General features: G+C 47.3%; 1 protein-coding gene across 1 annotated transcript in view; it reads right to left on the reverse strand.

Annotated features, from left to right (window-relative positions):
- BCAS2 (BCAS2 pre-mRNA processing factor) overlaps positions 1–18684 on the reverse strand; it is a 100912-nt gene that overhangs the window by 66353 nt on the left and 15875 nt on the right. The gene's annotated exons all lie outside the window — the stretch shown is intronic.

Below are 18684 nucleotides of genomic sequence, written 5' to 3' on the forward strand. Positions count from 1 at the left end.
CACCAGACATGTGTCTGGACCCCTGGGTCGAGAGCCTGCTGCTTTTGGGGGGTCTGAAACAATGCACATCCTGGGACGAGGTGCCAAGCCTCCTCCCCCAGGATGGGCAGCGTCCACAAAGCGGAAGCTTCAAAGGCTTGCCGCCTTTGTGAGCTACCCTAGCCCGTTGCAGCCTCCAGCAACTGGCTCCCACCGGTTCTGACCCCCAGTTTGGGCGGGAGAATCGGCGGGAAAACCAAGTGAGGAAGGGAGGTGAACCCACCTTTGCCAACCCCACCCCTCAGGCGGGGGAGGCGAGGTGAAGCACAACTCTCTTGCAGATGGGAGGACCCAGCCAGCCAGAGAGGATAATGCCCCCACCTTCTGGAGGGTAGAATGATAGGGGGGCGTACCCTCCCCAAGGGTCCCAACCTTTACTTACCTGCAAGGCCCTTATATCTAGTATATAGGATCAACCTCGAACCTTGCCTCCACAGAGAAGAGAAGAAGGACCAAAGCAGCCATGCTGAACTAAGAAGAGCAGGACGCCCACTGACTTGGCCCCAGCCCTACCAGCTTGTCCACACCTCAAACTTGCTCTCGCAAAGTCCTCGTGTGGCCTGCAGCCAGCTGCCCTCAAGAACCAGACGGACCGGCCCGGTCTTCCAAACCCAAGGCTTTGTCTCCAGTGAGCAACGGATTTGCTCACCAACAGACTTTGGCCCCAGCCAAATCCGCAAGTCTGCACCACTCTGCACCCAAAGCCCACGATCCATGTTGGAGTGGCCAAACACCACGAGGAGGTCTCCCCGGCGATCCGGACCTGAGATCTGGTGATCTCTGACCAGCCTCAAATCTCCAAATCGATGCTGGCAGCCCCTTTCTGGAGGATCCCCGTGACCGCAACCAGAGCTGGTAAGAAAACCCGACAACCAAAGACACCCCTGCACCTGACGCACCATGGCCTTGGGTGGCCCAACCGACTGTGTCCCAGCATCCACAGGCATCCCAACTTACCTCTCCAACCAGTGGCAACCTCCAGATGATCTTCAACTCTGAGCCTGCAGTCTTTGTTGCATCCGCAGAAACCCCATTAAAAAACAGGGCACCCCACGCCAAAACAGCACCCTGCACCCAGCCGCCGCTGTTGGTGTACTTTGGATGCTTACTCGGATTCCCCTTTGCCCTGAGCCTAACACCAGGAGCTTTGCTCCCGCAACCTTGTAGCCTTTTCGTGGGTAGCCACCAACCGGAAGCCCCCTATCCCCCCCCCCTCCTGGATAACATTGGGCCTCAGCACACTGAACCCACCCACTCTAGTGCCGCTGAGAGTGCTTTGAGTGTGCATCCTTGACCCTGGGGGGAACCCTGGTTCTAACCCCGGAAAACCAACTCCCAAACCCAAGGAATTACCTTGAAACAGATAACCATAGTTACCCTTGAGGCGGAAAGCCGGGGGTGTTACTCGTTTAAAAATACAAATACCTGTTTTTAAATCGCGCTATTTGCACTTTGATTTTTAAACTTGCTTTCATTGTATTTCTTTCCTCACCTGTGCGCTGTGGTCTCTGGCTGAGAGGACACTCCCTTACACAGCTGACATCGCGCTGTTGGGAGAGCGAGTTCCTCGGACGCCATTGGCCCCCACCAGACACTGGGCCACGCCCCCTTCAGCTAGCTACGCCCCCTCCCGGACGCCCATAAAGCCTGCTGAATTACGAGCCGGCATTCTGTGATAGTTACCCTTGAGGCGGAAAGCCGGGGGTGTTACTCGTTTAAAAATACAAATACCTGTTTTTAAATCGCGCTATTTGCACTTTGATTTTTAAACTTGCTTTCATTGTATTTCTTTCCTCACCTGTGCGCTGTGGTCTCTGGCTGAGAGGACACTCCCTTACACAGCTGACATCGCACTGTTGGGAGAGCGAGTTCCTCGGACGCCATTGGCCCCCACCAGACACTGGGCCACGCCCCCTTCAGCTAGCCACTCCCCCTCCCGGACGCCCATAAAGCCTGCTGAATTACGAGCCGGCATTCTGTGATAGTTACCCTTGAGGCGGAAAGCCGGGGGTGTTACTCGTTTAAAAATACAAATACCTGTTTTTAAATCGCGCTATTTGCACTTTGATTTTTAAACTTGCTTTCATTGTATTTCTTTCCTCACCTGTGCGCTGTGGTCTCTGGCTGAGAGGACACTCCCTTACACAGCTGACATCGCGCTGTTGGGAGAGCGAGTTCCTCGGACGCCATTGGCCCCCACCAGACACTGGGCCACGCCCCCTTCAGCTAGCCACGCCCCCTCCCGGACGCCCATAAAGCCTGCTGAATTACGAGCCGGCATTCTGTGATAGTTACCCTTGAGGCGGAAAGCCGGGGGTGTTACTCGTTTAAAAATACAAATACCTGTTTTTAAATCGCGCTATTTGCACTTTGATTTTTAAACTTGCTTTCATTGTATTTCTTTCCTCACCTGTGCGCTGTGGTCTCTGGCTGAGAGGACACTCCCTTACACAGCTGACATCGCGCTGTTGGGAGAGCGAGTTCCTCGGACGCCATTGGCCCCCACCAGACACTGGGCCACGCCCCCTTCAGCTAGCCACGCCCCCTCCCGGACGCCCATAAAGCCTGCTGAATTACGAGCCGGCATTCTGTGATAGTTACCCTTGAGGCGGAAAGCCGGGGGTGTTACTCGTTTAAAAATACAAATACCTGTTTTTAAATCGCGCTATTTGCACTTTGATTTTTAAACTTGCTTTCATTGTATTTCTTTCCTCACCTGTGCGCTGTGGTCTCTGGCTGAGAGGACACTCCCTTACACAGCTGACATCGCGCTGTTGGGAGAGCGAGTTCCTCGGACGCCATTGGCCCCCACCAGACACTGGGCCACGCCCCCTTCAGCTAGCCACGCCCCCTCCCGGACGCCCATAAAGCCTGCTGAATTACGAGCCGGCATTCTGTGATAGTTACCCTTGAGGCGGAAAGCCGGGGGTGTTACTCGTTTAAAAATACAAATACCTGTTTTTAAATCGCGCTATTTGCACTTTGATTTTTAAACTTGCTTTCATTGTATTTCTTTCCTCACCTGTGCGCTGTGGTCTCTGGCTGAGAGGACACTCCCTTACACAGCTGACATCGCGCTGTTGGGAGAGCGAGTTCCTCGGACGCCATTGGCCCCCACCAGACACTGGGCTACGCCCCCTCCTATTCAGTTTTAAACATGCACACTTTCAGGACGCGCAGCGGACGAGCGCAGCGGGCACACCATCAGCACGCCGAAGACTAGCCCGTCTGTGCCCGTCCGTGCCAGGACGGGGCACGAGGCAGAGGCTCCCACTCCCTTTGCATCCCCAAGGCTGGTAAGATCGTCATCTGCTTTGAAGGCGCTGCGCCCTACCCCAAATCCGAGGTGCTCCATATCTAACCTCCATAAAGTCGGAACACGGGCTTGCTCTGAATGTAAACTATCCACCACCATTTGTCAACCCCACCCTGACCCATCCAGGAGACACAGAAAAAGCAAATTATTACGTAAAGTCGAGCCGCTGACTTATGTTTTCTATAGCACTAACTGTCGATCACTGCCCAAACATAAACATGATATATTCAACCTCCTTGTAGAAAAAGGTCCTAGTGCCCTCTTCCTAACCGAGACCTGGTTGCATGACTGCTCCGGCCCGGATGTTGCTACTGCCCTCCCCGATAACTACGCCATCGTCAGAATAGACAGGGAAAAACAGGTAGGGGGTGGGATAGCCATCATCTTTAACAGAGTACTAAAATGCACTTTGGAACTGGTATCGATCCCAGACTGCGAAGCAGGTCTATTCAAAATCTCCTTGAACCCTAATTTTACCATGTCAGGCCTTCTGATCTATCGACCACCAGGAAATTCCTCTCAATGGGTAGCCAATTTTGCCAACCTTATTACTCCCTACTACATGTCATCTAGCAATTTTTCCTTGTTGGGTGATTTAAACTTGCATCTAGAAGATCCCACCATCCCCTTATGTTCTAACGTGCTAGAAGACCTTAAGGCTCTAAACCTGTCCCTCATAAATTCTAGCCCTACTCACATAGCGGGCCACCTGTTGGACCCCATAATATCCAACATTAGGGAACTTAGCTGTATTGCCACCTTGCCCTCTGGTTGGTCTGACCATCATCTTATTAATTTCAGCATTATTTTTCCACCCTCCCACAGCTTGCAACAAAATACTCACGCTTCATGCAGAAAAAATTGGAAATTAGTAGACATCGAAGCATTAAACTCGGCACTACAACAAAACCCTCCTAGCCTTAACTCCAACATGGATCGCTTAGCAACTGAAGCGTATAATTGGCTTAGCAATGCAGCCGACAAATGTCTGCCATCTACTTGTACCAAAGGGAGTGGACATCGCCCTCCAGCTCCATGGTTTAATGATAACCTCAAGACTGTAAAATCGAAATGCAAAGCACTAGAGCGTAAATGGCGTAAAAAGTACGACCCCAATGCTAAAAGGAGTTACCAAGAAGCCAGGAATCTTTATCACACTGCCTGTACAAAAGCAAGAGCTGCTTTTGTCTCAAAAACTATTGTTGAAGCCACCAACATGCCTAAAACTCTCTTTTCCAAAGTCAAGGAACTGGCTGGCGCACACACTACAGCTGCTGCTCCACCATTAAACACACAACAATGCCAGGCGCTAGCATGCTTTTTTACTGAGAAAATTGACAAAATCATCTCAGACATTAAGGCAAAAATTTCTGTTTCAGAACCATCCCCTCCTTCTGACTCTATACCCACTTTTTTGGGTGAAAATTTACTGGAATCCTGGCCTATTCTTTCAATAGATAAACTGAAAGGAATTCTTAAAACTATTAAATCCGGCTCCCCCAGGGACCCCATCCCTATCAGAATCATTAAAAAACTGGATGACCACTCATTGGAGATCATTGCTAATCTCCTAAACTCATCCCTCGACCTAGCTACGGTCCCAGCCTTATGGAAGCACGCCATGGTGACACCCCTTCTGAAAAAGCCAACCGCAAACCCAGAAATACTGGCGAATTATAGACCAATATCTCTGCTCCCAGCTTTTTCTAAATGTCTAGAGAGACACGTACACTCTGCTTTAGCCACTTTTACAGAAGAAAATTCTTTACTCCACTCTTCGCAATCTGGTTTCAGGGCTGGCTTCTCCACAGAAACCGCCCTGCTTGGTGTCACTGAACACATCAGAAAGCTTCTCGACCAAGGGCACACGGTCGCGCTCGTGTTATTGGACCTAAGTGCGGCGTTCGACACCATCTCCCATGATACTCTTATTAAAGAGCTATATACTAATGGTGTGCGAGGAAAGGCTTTGGATTGGATCAGATCCTTCTTGGCCAATCGAACTTTCCAGATCGCATCTACACAAGCCGTCTCAGACACCCTACCTGCATCGCATGGAGTTCCCCAGGGGTCCATCCTTAGCCCTTTATTTTTTAACATGTATCTAAAACCTCTGGCCGACCTTGTTGAAAAATCAGGTCTAACGCTTATGAACTACGCTGACTACTCCCAAATCATCTTCTCTCTTTCTGAATCTTGTCCTCACTCCCCTTCGTTACTTAAGGAAGGACTATTAAAAATCTTGAACTGGATGACAAAAAACCAGTTAAAACTAAACGGTGACAAGACGGAAATACTGATTCTGGGAAAAGATCAAGATCTCTGGAAACCAGCACATTGGCCTGATCAGATGGGCGCACTTCCTACCCCGGTGGCCCACGCCCGAAACCTGGGGTTTATTCTGGACAATTCCTTATCCATGAACAAACAGGCCAGTAAAGTAACCAGCCTATGTCTCACCATAGTGAAATGGTTGAGGAAGATCCTCTGGATGCTGCCTGTGTCAACACAAAAGACCGTAGTCAATGCCCTTATCACATCTAGGCTTGACTACGGCAACATCCTGTACCTGGGCGCAAACAAATCTGTGATCGGACGACTACAGGTAGCGCAAAATGCAGCAGTCAGGCTACTCTGTAATATTCCGAAAAACGCCGGAGTTTCGAACCACCGTAAGAATCTTCATTGGCTCAGGATCGAAAGCAGAATCCACTTCAAAGCCCTAAACTATATGTTCAGGATTAAAGCGGGTACCGCACCAAAATACCTCCAATCTCTTGCCTCCCTCTATACGCCAAAGAGAAACCTCCGGTCGCAGACGGCAGCCTGTTTCTGCATACCAAGGGTTAAACGAGCAAGAACAGGTGGCAGATCCTTTGCCTACCTGGGACCCTCCCTCTGGAACATGCTCCCCCCCTGTATCCGAAAGGAAGGAAACTATCTTAGGTTTAGAAAGCTTGTCAAGACCTGGCTGTTTGAAAAATAATTCACTCAACAGCCACCTCCCTCTTTTTCTTCCCTCAATTTCTAGCTGTGACAAGGCGCCGGGAAACCCTTTTTGGGTAGCTGTTGCGCCCTACAAATTGATAAAATAAATAAAAATATAATAACCATATTTCTTTCCATAAGACTGCATGGACTACTTTCTTCTGAAAATTGTTTTAAGTGTGGAGTTTGTTTTGTACGAAAGCTTGAAAAACTGCAAAAATCTAAAAACTGCTTTACGTACGTTTTCGGAAGTGTCCCAGTGTGATATCTAGGTATATCACACTGAGTAGAAAAACTCATCCATAAAGTTTTGAAAAGTAATCAAAAGTTATCTAACAGTAATTTCCACAAAGTATTTACAAACCTTTAACAGTCATTTTCATTCAGCTTGATTGTATTGTTCAACCTGCCAAGGAAAAGTATCATTTACATTTACCTGTACCAGGCTTGCTGCTTGGTTCTAGAAAATAAATATGACTAAATAATATTTTACTACAAACAAATTGGTCTGAGTTCAGTTTTTGAGCGTGTGACATCATTTGCTGTCCGAGTGTGTACAAAAAATGCTAAACACTACCCTCTGATAAAGCCATACTGCTTGCCCACACTACTACAAATAGAGTGTAAGGTACTTTTACTTCTGCCTACTTTGGGGTTCGACTGGACTGTGCACACTAAACCTCATTTTGGTATAGTATATACAAAGCCAGCTTCCTACACATATAGCCTGCAAAAACAATAAGGAAGTACTGCTTCACATGTTTAGGAGGGCTCCACAATCTAAAATTAAATCAAAATCTTTTCCACTATATACAACAAATCAATCAATATACATGTGTTTGTTCTTACTATAGACATCTGATTTACATAACCCTATTTTCCTTAAAAAGGGGAAAACATATTAGACATGAAGCTGTCAAAGTAAGGCTTGTGCAACGTATGTGCACAGAACACATGATCACAAACTCCCGAGATGGTCCTTAGATCTAGTAGGGAGCAGAGACCAGGACGTACCGTACCTCCTGTCTGGTCTTTGCAATTTAGGCTATGAGGATATAAAAAGGAGGGAAAATCAAAACCAGGGTGCTTGAACATAAATCAAGCACTAGATGTGGGAGAATAACAAACTTTTTCACACACTTTTTAGAGAAAACACACACAGCTAATGTATAACTTTGTAAAAAAACTGAAAAACTACAATTTAAAGGGTACAAACAGGGGGTACTATTGAAAGTCTGGGCACATAACAAGTTACATTTGTTTGATTTAACTAGTTATGTAATGCCGTACTACTGGTTAGTGTTACAGAGGAGTATACACACTTCGGAGCAGTTTCTCCTCACATACAATTTTATGATACTGTGAAAGTAACTTGTGCATGGATTTACTAATGCCGTTTTATGATTATTCTCAACACAACTTGATCCTAACCAAGAAGCTTTGAAGTAAGTAAGTGGCAGGGGTTTCCCTGGCAAGCATGTTACATACCAGGCAGGCTTAATTGAATGGAAAAAATGAAATGCACCAACTCTTTAGAGTGAGTAAATATCAGCGATTGGGCACAGAGAATTAACAGTTTAAATCAGGATAACAGCAAGCAGAGTGCGCAATATTTTAGAAGCACTTCAACTGAAAAGAAGAAGGACTTCAACTGAAATATTGTTTTGTAGATAAAAAAAGGGCAGCACAAAAACTCTAAGTACTGTCTTAATACATAGTTATTAGGAAGAAGGGGATCAGAGAGTTGAGAGGGGCCATACACGAGACACAGATTGTTGAGGGGAGACGCTGGAACACCATTAGCCAACTGCAGGTCCAAAGATTTCTAAGGTACACGGGGATAAGTGAGTGGCATGGCACAATTTAGGCAGGAAAAAATGGATTTCATGGTGGAGGTGTTGTCCTGGATGAAGAGGATTTTCCAGGTGGTCAGTGTAGGGTTCGTGTCGGTTACAGTGGTGGCGTATCGGTCAAGGAAGTCCATAGGTGTGGCTTGGGGTTTGAAGTTTCTGTATATGGTTGCGGTCTTGTTGTGGAAGAAGAGGGTGAGGTTGTCACATAGCTCCTGTGAGGGTTTGATGTTGTTTTCGCTAGCAGCTAGGTTGCAGGACTCTTTAATCTTTTGAGCCTATTATCAGCACAGTACATTATTTTCTTATATACCTTTGCTGAAGAAGAGGTCTGTTCTGTACTTTCAGAAGGTTGTTCTCCCAGCATTTTAGTGATGACGTTCCCGGGTAAGCCAATGAGGCCAGGTTGTATCCGAGAAGCCTATGATCTTCCCAAGGATGTTTACAGCTACAGCTTGCATGAACAAAGTCCCATAAGTCTCACAGGAAGTGAAAGATTCCGCTCTGCCTAATAATGGTCAGTACCAAGTTTAAAAACACGTTTCTGATTATTTTGCAAAGGGAAGGGCTCTTGCAAAATGATGTACAATGCAACAATTAACATATTATTCTCTTTGTGCCATCACTGGATTTGGTCACATGATATAAACCATATGAATACGTACATATTAATTACTGATGCACTATCAAACAATTATACAGCAAACGTTATATGCTATACATATGCAATTACAAATAAATGCAAGAAGCACAAGTTCATAAATGTAAATGTGCAGTCAGTACTTAAATACGACATGTAGTGGGGGAGGAGGGGTTATATTAATAAAACCACAAGGATTGCTTCACCTGTGCCTTGCCAAGTGCTGAGTAGTTCACTCACATGGAGCCCATTCCAAGAATAATGGTGACCACGCCTGACATATTGATGTCCAACTGGGACTTTGAGGGCTTTCATGTTTTCCAATCCTGGCATAATAGGGACTATGGCGTATTGTGGCTTTCTTAGCCCAATCAAAGGCTCCCATGTGTGAGAAAGAGCCATCTTTCCTGCATGGTATGCCCACACATTTTTGCTGACTTGCTGATGTACTTTGACTGAGTGTGCCCTGGGCGCCTGCCAATCAGGTGCGCAGAGCCTGTGTTCCTTCCCTAAAACTGCATGAAGCCTAAACCCAATTGGCATCTCTGGCCACATGCCAGACCCTGGTAAATGGTACCCTAGGTACCCAGGGCCCTGTGACCAGAGAAAGCCCCTAAGGGCTGCAGCACTTCTTGTGCCACCCTTAGAGGCCCTGTACCCTGACACACACACACACACACACACACTGCCTTTGCAGTCTGAGTATCTTGGTGCAGAACAAAACAGAGTCGACATGGCACACATCCCTGTGGGCCATGCCCACAAACACACTGCCCTGGCATACCTCAGTCACCCCTCTAGCTGGGTGCACTATGCCAGTGGTGAGGGTACAGGGGCACGAGCCCTGTACCCCTAAAGTACCCAGGGCCATTCCGGGGCACTGTAAGTGCAGTGCTGCCATTAAGATTATATGGTGCTGGGAGGTCGTCAACACGAACTCCACAGCACCATGATGGCTACACTAAAGACTGAGAAGTTTGGTATCAAACTTCTCAGCACATTAAACCCACACTGATGCCAGTGTGGGATTTAATGTAAAATGCACGAAAGAGGGCAACTTAGAGTTGCCCCCTGAGCCTAACCTACAATCCACGTCCTGTGTGAGAGGCTGCCTATGCTGCCACCCAGCAGACATATTGCTGGACCCCTGGGTAGAGAGCCATCCGCTCTCCTGGGCCTGCAACAATGCACGTCCTGGGCGATGTGCTAGTTCTCCTCCCCCAGGATGGGCAGGGGGTAGCTTCAAAGGCATGCTGCCTTAGTGAGCCTCCCCAGACCACTTGCTGTACTCAACAACTGGTCCCCACCGGTTCTAGCCCCCACTCTGGTGGGAAGCCTGGAGGGAAAGCCTCTGCCAACCCAACCCCTCAGGTGGGGGAGGCGAGGTGAAGCACATCTCCGTGCTCTCGCCATCTTGAAGATGGGGAGCCCTTCCCATTCAGGACTAGGCTCCTGCCCCCCTCCCACTAGAGAATGGCAGGATAGGGGGTGTACCCACCCCAGAGAGGGGACCCATTGGTCCCTGGTCTCTACCTACCTGTAACGCCCCTAAATGTAGTATTTAGGGGCACCCCGAACCTTCCTTCCTTAGATCCCGAATCCGAAACAAGCAAGAAGAAAGAAGACCTACCATGCAGCTGCTAACAAGAGGAAGACACCAACTGACTTGGCCCCAGCCCTGTCGAACCTCGAACCTGCACCTGCTAAAACCCGGCATCTCCAGTGGTGAGCAACCTCAAAATCCCCAGAGGACCTGACTGCCTTGTGACTCTAAAAGACTCTGACTCCCACGAGCAGTGGTTCTGCTCAAAGCAAGTAATAAGCCCCTGGTGCCAACCAGGAACCGCGACTCTTGCACACTCTGAACCCACCAAGCCTGGCCTGTGCCGGAGTGGAAAAAGACCACGAGGACGTCGCCCTGGTGACTGACCAAGAATCCAGCACCCAAGGACCCACCTCGACGCTCCTGACGACGCCTGCAGCCTCAGAACCAGGGACCCCTCCAACCGCGACCAGCTGAGGGTATGATTTCCCGACGCGAAACGACACCCCTGCACCCGGCGCCCTGTAGCCCCCTGTGCCTACCTAACCTACAGCTTTCCAACTTACCTCTCCAAGTGGTGGTCACACCTGAAGAATCTTCGTACCCGAGCTTGCAGTCTTTGTTCGTTTTGTAGCTTCTCCATTGAAATCCATTGAGCGCCCGACGGCTCAAAAGCACCCTGCACCAGCCGCCCGAGTGCCCCTGGGAGTGCAACCTCTCTCCTATTTTCTTCCCCACTTGCCCCGAGTGAGTGACCAGGAGCCCAGCTCCCACAGCCGCGTGGCCTGCCTGCTAGCAGCCACCAACCAAAGGCCCCCTGCCTGCCATAGGCCAACATTGAGCCTAACTCTCTCTGCACCCGGCTGCCGCTGTGCCGCTGAGGGTGTAACAACTGTACCTACCTAACCCGGTCGAATTTTGAAACTTTAAAATATTCACTAAAAATCAGCCGATCAACGAAAACGAAATTACTCACCTGTTATCAGTAGAGATCCCAGTGCTGGATCTTGGTGCCCAGCACTGACCCTGGGAAGTAATTACAACCGTACTTACCGATAACTTGATTTTCCTCCATAGGATAACATTGCCTGGTTTTTACCAGAAATTCTTCGAAGTGTCGATTTTTGAAACTTACAAATATTCCTTAAAAATCGCCTGTGTAACAAAAACGATTTCTTTCAACTGTTTACAGGAAATGCACCAGGGTTGAATCCAAGATCCAACCCCGAGTAAGAAAATCATACACAAAGTAATTGAAATTGAATTTACTTAAAAAGTCCCATTGAGCTCAATGTTATAATTGTGTTTGAATTGTGTTGCCTATTGCAACAACTGTAACTATTGCATCTAAGAGTCTATTGCTTACTGAAAGTATACAACTACAGCATTTTATTCTGAGAAAGTATTTTGATACCTATTGTTGGTTCTAAAATAAAACTACTATATATTTTTATATACAAAACAATTGGCTTAGAGTTCAGTTCTTGAGTGTGTGAGACCATTTGCTGACTGAGTGTGTACAACAAATGCTTTACACTGTCCTCTGATACTGCCTTACTGCTCAACCATGCTACCAATTTAGAGAGTAAGGTTATATCTAACTTTAGCCTCTGCCAAACCTCTGGGGACTGGGGACTCTGTGCACACTGAACCTTACTTTGGTGCAGTATATACATAGCCACTTTCTTACACCATGGCATAATAAGGGAAATCCATAGCATAATAATGGTCAATCTTGAGATACTGTGGAAATTCCTGGCATTGTACAGCCTAGCACTGGCACACTGGTAGCTCTGGTATGGTGGTTGTCATTGTGGACATTGTTTGCAATGAGTCCACACCTGGAATAATGGTGGTCATCACTGGCATTAAAAAGATCATCTTTGCATGCAATTGTATTACACAGGAATACGATGCAGAATCTGTCCATTTGAAGCTGCTGCGCACTGGAGTACGTGAAGAAAGAGTTGATGTCAGGTCACCAAACCTACATATACTTAAAAAAGAAAACTGGTATTTTTAAGCCAAAATTGTTTTTCCAGAAAACTACTACCTTTTGGTTTAGAACAAGAGTTTGTTTATCCAAAATTAAAAGATTAGAGGGGATAATAAAATAAGACAGATTGTAAAAAGGGACAAAACGTGTTGGTTGTAGCGGAACATTTTGACTACAGCTGGAATAAAAAAAATTTTTAAAGTTTGAGAATTGAGACATCTAATTCTTTTGTTTGAAAACTAGTGACTTACTTACTATTAGACCTGGCATCTTTGGCGTGGTTTCCCCTGACTTTTTGCCTCTACCTCCTAGTCTAGTCTAGTTTGCCAGGAAGACTATTTCTGTGGCACTGGCGCGGTCGCGCAGCGTCCACTTGCTCTTGAGGCTTGAGCTGAGAGCAGGATAGCGTTTACACTCCTGTGATAGAATCGCCTGTCACGAGGCGACTGCATTCATTACTGTTGTTTTAATTTTTAATTGTAATACGCACTTTTGCACATCAGTCCCTGACTGTCAGTTTTTTATATGTGAGCTACTATTAGTCAATTGATGCTGCTAAAACTTACTCGCAACCACTTTTAGTCCCGAACAGGCGCTCTTCCTGTGAAATCGGGCTCCTCCAACTTGCGGCGGCCATTTTGGGGGGGGGGGGGGGGAAGTCTGGTGGGCGGTCTAGTTTGCCAGGAAGACTATTTCTGTGGCACTGGCGCGGTCGCGCCTAAGGCAAGCCCGTCTGCGCTCGGACCGCGCTCAGTGCCAGTAACGCTGCCCGACCCCCTCCCCAGCTGATCAGGTCCTGGACGAGAGACCAACTGCTCGCACTCTCACAGCCTCACTGTGTCGCGCCTATGTGTTTTGTTCCTGACACTATATCATCTATAGGCAAAGGATATACCAGATTTCACTGTGAGTCTTGTATGTATCAGCTAAATAGTTGTGTCAGGAGGGAGGCTATGATCCATGAAAGGGAGGCATTACGGTCTCGGGATGGCCCCCCACAAAATCTGAGGCATGGCCAGCTGATCAAGGCCGGCCTGATTAATTGTAGATCCCTCCCTAAACACGCTATGGACATTTGGCTACTACTGGAGATTCACAAGTGGGACATACTATTCTTGACAGAGACGTGGCTTAGAGAATGCTCAAACCCGGATATTTACTGAGCGGTCCCGATGGGCTATAGGTTGGTCAATGTAAATAGAGCAGACAATAGGTTAGGAGGAGGGCTTGCAATAATTCTAAGGGAAGAATGGGACATGACTCATATGAAAATTGAAGGCCTGGGACCTACTGAAGCCATGGCTTTTCATATTAAATTTTCCAACAGATCTTCGATGGCAGGTTTATTGATTTATAGACCCCCGAACACACTGGCCACTTACTGGACAGCGCTATTTGACTGCATTGCTAACCTGTCCTTACGTTATTCTAACTTCACCGTGTTGGGCGATTTTAATGTGCATATGGACAATGCAAGCTGCCCTCTAGCCAATCAATTAGAAGACTCCCTAAAGAGTTTGAATTTAGCGCAAAAAGTATTGTCCCCCACTCATTGCGCAGGCCATACCTTAGACCTTCTCTTCACCAGTGATCCTCTTCTAAAGATGGAAGAATTGCTTCCCGTTACATGGTCTGACCATATGATGGTCCAGTTTAGGTTGAGTCTGAAGTGTGAGTGCAACCTCAGCAGGCCTGTGACAGAGTACAGGAGAAATTGGAAGAAAGTTACGCCTCAATCTATGAGTGATGAACTACTTAATACCTCCCCCAAATTGACTGGGAATCCTAACTTGGATACCTCCCTTGTTAGTGCATGGATTACGGCAGCCTTAGATAAATCGGCTCCAATTAAATCATGCAAAGTGGTCAGGAATAAACCATCAGCACCTTGGTTTAACACGGAGCTCCGTAGTGAAAAGAGCCGATGTAAGAGACTCGAGCGAGTCTGGAGAAAGAAATATGAACCTACTGCTAAAGTAGTATATAAGGTAGCCCTAAAAGAATTCCATACACTAAAACGTAAGGTGATAAGAGAGTATATGGCTAAACAAATCCTGAATGCGGACAATCCATCCAGAGAGATTTTCAGGATAGTAGAGGGCTTCCTGAAACCTCAGGCCTTAAAGAGCTCCATTTCACCCTCTTTGAATCTCTGTGAGGAATTGGCCGTCTTTTTTCAGGATAAAATTCTGACCATCTATTCCACCTTTCCCTCAACTGAAAATCAGGTGATACCTCTGATCAGTACAGTAGATAACTGGTCAACTTTTCGCAGATTTGAGAAGGCAGCCTCTCTGACGGAACTTTTGAAAATCAACTCTGGCTCTCCCCTTGACCCGTGTCCGGCCAGAATCTTTAAACTTTTAGCACCTCTTCTGAATGATACCTTGAATGCATTGTGGAATTCCTCTTTAGAAACTGGTATTTTCCCATCTGATTGGAAAAAGGCATTGGTCCGCCCCATCCTGAAAAAAAGAGGATGCAGACCCCTCGGAGCTGAAACATTTTAGGCCTATTTCCCTATTGCTAGCCCCCGCAAAAGTCCTGGAAAAGGAAGTCCAGAGACAACTCTCAGACTTCCTCGAATCTAACAATCACTTACATGACTCACAATCAGGATTTAGGGCCGGTTACAGTACGGAAACCGCCCTACTTGAAGTTTCTGAATCCATCCGTGAAACCCTTGATCAGGGTAGCTGTGCTATGCTGGTACTATTGGACTTATCGGCAGCGTTTGACACGGTCTCCCACAAAATCCTCCTAAACAGACTACTTGGGATAGGAGTGACGGGGACCGTGTTGAATTGGTTTCAATCTTTCCTGGAAAGCAGGTCTCAACAGGTGGTTTTACACCCACATGTTTCTAGCTCCAGATCCTTGGCGCAGGGGGTGCCACAGGGCTCGGCACTCAGTCCGACGCTCTTTAATGTTTATCTTGCGCCCCTTGCTGCAATCATTGAGAAATGGGGTGTGCGAGTTGTCTCCTATGCAGACGACACACAGCTAATCTTCTCTTTCAAGGAACATGACGACACAGCTTTCATTAATTTTAAACAATGCCTACTAAACATCTCTACCTGGATGACCGAAAATTGTCTTAAATTAAATACTGATAAGACTGAGGTCCTATTTTTCAATCAACCTACCCCTCCACGGACGGAGTTGTGGTGGCCAGTAGAATTGAATCCACCCCCGATACCGGTACCGGTACCGGTGGTAAGGAACTTAGGGGTCAGATTTGACTCGCAACTGTCTGGCAAGGCACAAATCACGCATATCTCCTCTCTGTGTTTTTGGAGATTGAAGACACTACGAAGATTTTTACGTTTCCTTCCTATGAACTGTAGGAAGGCAGTGGTACAAGCCCTCATCACTTCCCAACTTGATTATGCTAACAGTTTTTTACATTGGCCTCCCAGATTTCCTGATGAGAAGGCTGCAGCGTATCCAAAACGCTGCGGCCAGACTTTTGAGGAATGTGCCTTTACGATATCACATTTCGCCGCATTTGGAAAGCCTCCATTGGCTGCCAGTAGCGAAAGGAGTGCAGTTTAAAGCCATCGTGTTTAACTCATAAAGCCTCTAGAGGGGTAGGCCCTCGGTATCTGAAACAGAGACTGCAGAAATATCTTCCACCAAGAACGCTTAGATCCAGCAAACAAAATCTTTTGATTATCCTTAGGTTCAGAAAGTCGAGGACAGGTGGACGTGCGTTTTCCGTGAAAACAGCCATGTTATGGAACAATCTACCTAATGATCTCAGACTCATTGACAAGGAACTCCCGTTTAGAAAGGCTTTGAAGACCTGGCTATTCAGACTACCTTAGAGATTGGCTCAGGCCGCTCTCTGCTCAATCTCTTGCGCCTGTAGGACATTAGCGCCGGGACACTTCCGTTGGAAGTAGCTGTCGCGCTTTATAAATATATATAAATAAATAAAATTAAAAATACCTCCTGTATTTTTGACGCTATGCTGGATTTCATATTTTTGCTGGTTTAGATGCTTTGGGCACTTTGCCACAGCTGATCAGTGTCAAAGTGCAAGTGCTCCCTAGGTAAATTGTTATTGTAATTGGTTATCCATGATTGACATATTCGTTTCACCTGTCAGCCCCTAGTAAAGTGCACTGTGTGTGCCAGGGCTGGGGATTCAAATGCTACTAGTGGGCCTGCAGCACTGATTGTGCCACCCACAGGAGTAGCCCTAAAATGGTGTCACAGGCCTGCCACTGCAGTGCCTGGGTGCAGTTGCTAACTGCCATGCTGACCTGACCAGTGTCCACATTGGCCAGGCCTAACCCTTCCCTTTCTGTACACATTGGACACCCCTATGGAAGGCCCTAGGTACCCCCCTGGGCGCAGTGTATGTGAAAGGTAGAGCATGTATTGGTGTAGGTTACATGCTCTGGTAGTGAATTACAGCCATTTTCGTTTTTCACTATTGAAAGGCTATTTTGCCCATAGGCTATAATGGGGAATGCGGAGTATAATGTTTACCTGCATATCTTCCCATAGGAGCAAGATAGAAAGCTAAAGTCTGGTATCCCTGCAGTCAGAATTTAATAACACATCTTTTAGGAAGGATGTTTTTTAAATCCTGTGTGTGAAAACAGCCCTTTTTAGAAGGTGGCTGTTTTCCTTTTCTGCCCTTTTTGTGTGCCTTGGCCTGTTTGTGAATTGACTGTCTGGTTTGTGAGTGACAGGGGCAGGGGTGGCTCCCAGGGGCTGGATGAGTCAGCCCAGGGCTGAATAGGGAAATCCCCCTGTAGATGGGTAGGAGGAGTAGCACCTGGGCTTGAATAGGGCTGTGCCTGCCTTCCACAATGCTGGCTCCACCCCCTGCTGGGCGGCTGACGACCCTGCCCCTCTCTCTCAAAGGAAAGAAGAAACCAAGTAAACAGAGTGCTCCAGGACTGGCCAGAACTGGTTCTGACTAGGCCAAGGCCCCTCTGCCTACAGAGGACAAAGGATTTTGGGGTACAAGTATTGGGACCCAGACTACAGAAAATTAGATCAGCCTGGCCAAGGAGAAAGCTGGAAGACTGAAGAGGAAGGACTGTCCTGCTGTGTGTTGGTGGGCTGACCTGCAGTTGCTTTGCTGCCAAGGAGAAGGGAAGGACTTTGCTGTTGCTGTGTCCCCTTGCTTGAAGAGATCTCCAAGGGCCTGAGAAGAGCTGGCCTCCTGTTAAGAAGTCCCACGAACAAAAGGACTTCACCCCCAGCTTCCCCCTGAACTCTGCCCTTCCTAGAGTGCTTGATCCAATTGTGGGTCCTCTGGAAGTTGTGCCTACTGTTGGGAAGCTGACCAAGAAGAAAGAAGCAAAGGATCTACACTTTTTCACGCACAGCCGGCTTAGCGAGAAAATTTCCGCCGCTCCGCTTGTCAGCGGGCAAAAGTGTATCGCTGCGAACATCGTCGCAGAGCCTGCCGCCGCTGGGTGAGATCGTCACAGAGCCAGCCAAAATCATCGCACCGCTCGTTAGCGTGCCAAATTTTATCGCTGCGAATATCGTCGCAGAGCCAACCCAGGTCATCTCTGGTGAAATTGTCGCCCCGCTCGTTAGCGGGCCGAATTTTGTCGCATCGTGCCTTAGAGAGTAAATTTCTACCGGAAAAGCTACGCCTTGGAATCCATACAAGTATCGCCTCACTCCCCATACAGACCGGATTCGTCGCCCACACCCGCTGCGTGCAGCAGGGTTGTCGCCTCGCCTCCCCAGGGTCTCAGGACTGACGCTGTTGCTCGTTTTTTTAACACCTGAGCGCCGCTAAGAACTTTTATTGCATCACCAGGTACTGTTGGCTAAAATTGACGCTAAGGTGAAGGATTGTGTCGCTAAGCTAAGAACTCTTTTTGAAACCATATTCTTGAACTGTGTATGTTGGATTTTTGTCGTTTTGGTCTTGTGTAGTTTATATAAAAGTACTTTATTTATCTACACTGGTTTGGAGTCCATTTGTGGTGTTTTCACTGTGTTACTGTGTTGGTACAAATACTTTACACATTGCCTTTGATAAGCCTGTCTGCTCGTGCCAAGCTAGCAAGGGGGTGAGCAGGGGTTATCTAAAGAGTGTATCCCCTTACCCTGACTAGAAGTAAGGGTCCGTATTTGGACAGTGGTAACTACCTCTGCCAACTAGAGACCCCCAGATCTAACACTTACACATTGGCAAATTAATGCAGAACTAATTTTGTGCTATCACACTTTAGTGCAAGTTTCGTAGCACAGTCTCTTGGAGGCATGACAAGGTGTTTTAAAACACCCAAGAAATAGTCTGAGACTATACATAATAGGATAAACGGATGTTTT

This window comes from Triturus cristatus, chromosome 7 (assembly GCF_964204655.1).
Source record: "Triturus cristatus chromosome 7, aTriCri1.1, whole genome shotgun sequence".
Lineage (NCBI taxonomy): Eukaryota > Metazoa > Chordata > Amphibia > Caudata > Salamandridae > Triturus > Triturus cristatus.